The sequence below is a fragment of the Phyllobates terribilis genome, unplaced genomic scaffold, assembly GCF_046119375.1.
Source record: "Phyllobates terribilis strain yellow unplaced genomic scaffold, ASM4611937v1 Scaffold_11__3_contigs__length_659146591, whole genome shotgun sequence".
NCBI lineage: Eukaryota > Metazoa > Chordata > Amphibia > Anura > Dendrobatidae > Phyllobates > Phyllobates terribilis.
This window is the reverse complement of record NW_027362771.1, coordinates 109,643,387-109,649,709: the sequence shown is the minus strand read 5'-3', so window position 1 is coordinate 109,649,709 and position 6,323 is coordinate 109,643,387. Positions and strand designations below refer to the sequence as shown.

The 6,323-nt window shown below is 46.7% G+C and overlaps 1 pseudogene; it reads right to left on the bottom strand.

Moving 5' to 3' along the window:
• Nucleotides 1-3,377: 3,377 nt before the first annotated feature.
• Nucleotides 3,378-5,198, bottom strand: LOC141167226 (polyadenylate-binding protein 1 pseudogene; annotated as a pseudogene).
• Between the last annotated feature and the right edge of the window lie 1,125 nt (nt 5,199-6,323).

Genomic DNA, 6,323 nt, shown 5'->3' with positions numbered 1-6,323 from the left:
CAGGAAGAAACTGAGTATTATCTGACAGAATTGCAGGGGTGCCAATACTTTTGGCCACCACTGTACATTGTACCCCTCATCCATATCCTGGCATACATGGTATCCCTCATCCCTATCCAGGTATGTATGGTACCCCTCATCCCTATTCTGGTATGTATGGTACCCCTCACCCTGGTATGCATGGCACCCCTCATCCCAATTCTGGTATGTATGGCCTTCTCATCCCAGAAACCTGGTATGCATGGCACCCAATCCGTCATCCTAGTATGCATGGCACCCCTCATCCTTATCCTGGTATGCATGGCACCCCTCATCTTTATCCTGGTATGCATGGTACCCCTCATCCCTATTCTGGTATGCATGATACCCCCTCATCCTGGTATGCATGGCACCCCATCCTTCATCCTGGTATGCATGGTACCCCGCATTCCTATCCTGGTATGTATGGTACTCCTCATCCCTATTCTGGTATGCATGGCACCCCTCACCCCCCAATCCTGGTAGGCATGGTCCCCTCAACCCCCAATCCTGGTATGCATGGTCCCCTCACCCCCCAATCCTGGTATGCATGGTCCCCTCATCCATTTCACACTGTACATACATTAAAAAAAATAAACAGTTATACTCACCTTTCTTCTCTGTGCTCCAGCGCTGCTGCGCCCTGTTCTGCCGGAGGCCGGGGGAGGAGTGCTACGCTGGAGCACCGCGCTGTCCGGCGCCATTTTGCTGAAGACACACGATAAATGTGTCTTCAGTAAAATGGCGCCGGATAGCTCCTGCCCCGGTCTCCAGCGAAGAGAGGCGCCGCGGCAATGCTCCTCCCAGTCAGGTAAGTATGACGCCGGAGATCGCGGTATGCATTCAGTGCCTACGCATACCGCAATCTCCGGCGCCATACACACTCCTCTTACCTGTAACTGCTGGATGCGTGATTCTGTCTGGAGCCAGACTGCGCATCGCGCATGCTCAGTCTATCGAGGCTTCAGACAGAGACATGCATCCCCGGTTATATTAAAGATAGTTCCCACACATACCTCCATACAATATCATGGCCCCGCATAGCCGTCCATATAATATAATGGTCCCATATATCCCTCCATATAATGTAATGGGCCCCACATTGCGTTCCATATAATATAATATCCCCTACAATGAACCCATTGATTAAAAAAAACAAAATACTCACCTCTCCCCAGTCTTCGCTGCTCCGGTTTCCTCACAGTGTCTTCTGCAGCTCTGCACTGCTCCGCACAGCAGGCGTGTTGTAGTGACGTCATCACGCCCGCTGCGCTGAGACATCATACGGAGAGGAAGAAATGATGGAGGAGGGAATGTTAGCTGTTGCTATCTCCTCCATCATTGCTTTCAACTATAGCAGCATCCAGGATGCCAATACTTGTAAGTGTGATTAAGGGTGGTGGGGGTCCAGTGTCGGTGCTGGCACAGAGCCCCCCCAATTCACAGGCCACTGATGAATCCAAAATAAAAGAAAAGATGCATGAAAAAATATATAAGAAAAACAATCATAATGATAAATAATGTCCTGTGTAATCTTAATTTCTAAAGGCAATCTGGTCTGTTGGGAATAAATCCACCATGTTCAGGAGTATCCTCTGATGAGCTCTTCCTCGAAATGGTTTGTTAACTCGTTCAATGCACTTAATTTTGCATGAGGTTATACCTCCATGGTGTTTCCATGAAGATCATCAAAGGAAACTCCTGAACCAATTTATGACCACCAGGTCTAGTATTAAATCACTAATAAAGACCAGGTCCTTTAGACTACAGGCATTTAGCTTTCTTATATTAAGCAGGCTAAATCCAAGTGGGCAGAAGGACTTGGTCCTTTAGCCCACTAGTTCTAATATTAAAACACTAATAGGTACTTGGTCATTTAACCCACTAGGATTTATCCTTCTTATAGAGAGCAGGCTGAGTCCAAGTGGGCAGGAGGCCATGATCCTTTACCCCACTAGTTCTAGTATTAAAACACTCAAAGGGACCTGGTCGTTTAGCCCACTGGGATTTAGCTTTCTCATAGAGAGCAGGCTCTCTATGAGCCTGCTCATACCAGGGGTCTCAGCCGGGTAAACTGGCCACACATAGTAAAAATTTGAATATGATGGGCTGCGTTCTTTGTGGGACAAGATGATGTTTTCAGTGATACCAATTTTGTTCTTAATGACTTTTTGATCATTTTGTACCATTTTTGGCTTGTTTTGTAATGGTGTTTATCACACGTGTTATGGTACAAGTTTTCTTTTTTACATAAAACATCATTTTTATTGGCAATATATTTGTATTTTGAATTTCTAAATATAAAAGAATTTTTTTCCTTTTTTTGTCCACCCAATCGACCCCATACAGTAATATTGTTTACCATGAGCCCCACATAGCAATTCTGGACTAAATCCTGTAATAATGTCGCCCATCCTGTTATGTCCCTATCCTACTCCCCTTCATGTAATAATGTCCCCATCCTGGTCCCATCCTGTAGTAATGTCCCCATCCTGGTTCCATCTTGTTGTAATGTTCCCCCATCATGGTCCCATCTTGTAGAAATGTTCCCCATACTGGTCCCCCCCCATCTTATAGTAATGTCCCTCATCCTACTCCATTTCTTGTAGTAATGTCCCCTATCCTGGTCCTCTTCTTGTAATAATGTCCCCCAATATGCCGTTTTTCACATACACATTAAAAAAGGTTTCTCACCTGACCTCGCTCCCTCTACGAATAGCGTTCTTTTCCTCCTCTCCAGCAGGGGTGACACATGGCAGTGACGTCATGCACACTGCCGCAATGGGCACAACTTCAGCTGCCGGCCTCTAATTGGCCGATGGCTGGTATAGGTATTGCGGTGCAAAGAGATAGTCTCTACGTCGTGATACAATTCAATTGAATGTGCGCCCTTGGACAGGCTCATCTCAGGAGCTCAGGGACACGGGGGCTGCACAATGAAGCCTCAGGGGCCACATACAGCCCCCATGTTTAAGACCTCTCCCATGTCCACTGCAGAACCTACACAATAGAAAATCCTCAGTAGTAGACAAGGTGGAAGATTTCCATTCCCCAATTAATAATTTCTAAAGTTTATCAATGTCCACAATGCAGTGGAATACGTTAAAAGTATACAGGGAATACGTTAAAAGTATACAGGGAATACTTTCAAAATATTGTGATGTGAATAGAGTCTACTTTAACATATACTCCATACACCAAATACTGTAGAATTATCAATTAAATCTTTAATATAATTTCAATGCAATATAAAGCTCTTTGAAAATAAAACAAAAAAAAACCTACAAATAAAATCAATAACTTTTTCATGTTTTGAGTTTTTTCTTTGATGTCCTCGCAGTTTTCCACTCTTAGGCTTTTTAATCAGCTTCTGATTCAGCATCAGTTGCATGTGACGTGTCCATTGCCTGATGGGCTTGCAGAACTTCAACAGCTTCTGCTACCATGGAGCGGAGGGATTCTGGTGACTCAAGCATGTGGAGCAGTTCCGAATTATCAAGCTCTAGTAACATCCCAGTTATTTTATTGGACATTGCAGGTTGTATGGCTTGGATCAGGGGGAAGAGGCGCTCGCCCAGTATTTCTTTCTGCTCCTCTGGAGAAGCTGAGGACAGCACAGTGGCTTTGAGGGCTTCTTGTGCATGGACAGCAGGCTGCGGCATAGTAAAGCGTGGTTGATTAAGTTGCTGTAGATTACGGGCACCGGCATTATACGTAAACTGACGGACTGAGTGACTTGTGGACGTAGCTATAGGTTGCAACCCTGTTGTTTGCGTCGATGTGTTAACACTCTGAGTTGATATTATGGTGTCAAATGTTGAAGGTCTTAGAGGAGGAAGTTGGATGGGCCCTGGCATATTCTGAAATGAGTCAAGTCTTTCATTCTGTAATTTCCAAGGTGGACTTGGCCTAACTTGAGCGATCTGCCTATTTTTACAATAGGAAGACTTCTTCTGAACAGGTGTAATAGTTGGCATGGTTCTATATAGAGGTAACTGATAAGGATTACGTGGATTGGTTGCAACTCTCCTGTTGACCAATCTCTCCATATGCTGGTCTGTTAGACGAGCTTGACGTTCCTCCTTGCGCTGTGCCAGGGAAACATACAGTGGTTTCATAGCGATGATTCTACCGCTCATTTTGGCAAGAGCATTGGTTGCCTCTTGTGGAGAGGAGAAGCACACGAAGCCAAATCCTTTGCTGTGTCCACCTTCCATCATTACCTTGGCACTGGTGATGGTCCCATATGGAGAGAACTCTTTTCGCAGTCTCTCGTCATCAATACCGTGGTCCAGATTTTTGACATAGAGGTTGGCACCCTGGCTTTGTGTGATCCTGTCCAGCTTCAACTGTTCAAACTTTCTTTTCAGCTCAAATTGTCTCTCCACCTTCTTCTGGGCTTGGCCTACATAGATGACCCTACCATTCATGTCCTTGCCGTTCATTTCTTCCACAGCTTTTAGCGCATCCTCATGTCTCTCAAAATTGACAAAGCCAAATCCTTTTGACTTCCCAAACTCATTGATCATGACTTTGACACTAACCATACGGCCATAACGGTCAAACAGTTGCTTCAGGTATTCATCATCCATGTCTTCTGCAAAGTTCTTGATGTATATGTTGGTGAACTCTTCGTTGGCTCTGGCACTAGACTCAACTTCCCGTTTACTGCGTGACTTGAAGTGTCCCACCGATATTATGTGGTCATTTAAAAGTTCGCCATTCATCGTCTCTATAGCCTTCTCTGCGGCCTCTTTGCTCTCAAAATGGACAAATCCGGCTCCTTTTTTATCACCCATTACCTTGACTGACAATATCTTCCCAAATGTAGAAAACGCCTCATGCAGGGCTTTATTATCAATGGCTGTGTCCATGTTCTTGATGAACACCCCACTCTTGTACAGGGAGGGGTCATGTAGTGACCACATTATGCGCACAGACCTGCCACATATGATGTCATAGTTCATTGTATCCACCACACGCTGGGCATCCCCTGCAGACTGGAAGTTGACGTAAGCATAGCCGTAGGATCGGCGGGTTACCGGGTCCCTGCACACTCTGATGGACATGATGGGGCCGGCAGGGCGGAACTTCTCGTACAGCACAAGCTCGGAGACTTCTGGGTGCAGGTTCGCGATGTACAGGGACGGGGCGGGCACTCTGCGCTGCTCGGAGGCCATCCTTCCTCTGTACACGGCATATAACGACATCGGGTAACGGCTGTTTACTCCGGGCTCCTGCGGGCACTGCCGCGCGCGTCACCTGCGGGCTGCCTCACCAATGGAGCGCGGGGTGCGGGAGAGCAGGCACAGCTGGGGGGAGAGCAGGCACAGCTGGGGGGAGAGTAGGCACAGCGTTGTCATAGTAATTAACATCTACCTTCAGAAACTAGTGTGCTTGACTAGTCCACACCCCGCGGTCACCCACAGCACGTGGCCGCCCACACTGTCCCCAATACAGGTGACGTGGAGGCGACCGGGAGCTGCGGCGGTCTCCTCTCAGTCACTGCTGCTAGGCATGAAGTGGGGGCAGGGAGGAGTCAGAGAAGAGGCGCTTCCAATCACTGCCTGGCTGCCATGTCCAGCATTAGCTCACGTTATAGGGATACTGTATAGACATATATATGCTTATATACATATGGCCTGGATGTGTATATGTATAAGCCTGGCTGTCATGTCTTCCTCTGATGGTGGGCTCCAATATTGGCTCACATGCCGCTTGCTTTAGGTATACTGTATACAGGGGTGGATTAAGAGTAGCAAGGTCCCCAGGCAGTTTAGAAGGCGCGCCCCCCCCCCTCCCACACACACATGATCCGCTGTGATAGATCATGTGATAGTTCACGTGAAATTAATTTGGCACAATATTAATTATAATATTTTTTTTTAGGCTGTGTGCCCACTATGCATTTTTTAAGCGTTTCCGCAGCGACAATTCCGCTGCAGAAACGCTTAAAAACGCTTGGTAGAAGGTCTGCCATGTTCCCCAATGATAATCCGCATGTGCTGCGGATTATCATTGTGGAAAAATCCACAGCACTACCAATTATTTTGCGGAAGCCGCCATTGACTTGCATTGGAACGCATGTAATCCGCATCACTGCATCTGTACATGCAGAATCCATGCGTTTCAATGTGCGGATGGTACCCGGATGTGGAGCACAGGAGACTCTCCTCCGGACCCGGGTACAATAGAACCTGTAAAAAAAGAATAAAATAAAAAATAAATATTATACTTACCTTCTGATTGCCCCCGGTGTCTTTATCCGATGCGTCCTGGCTTGCCGGCAGCTCGCGATGGTCTGA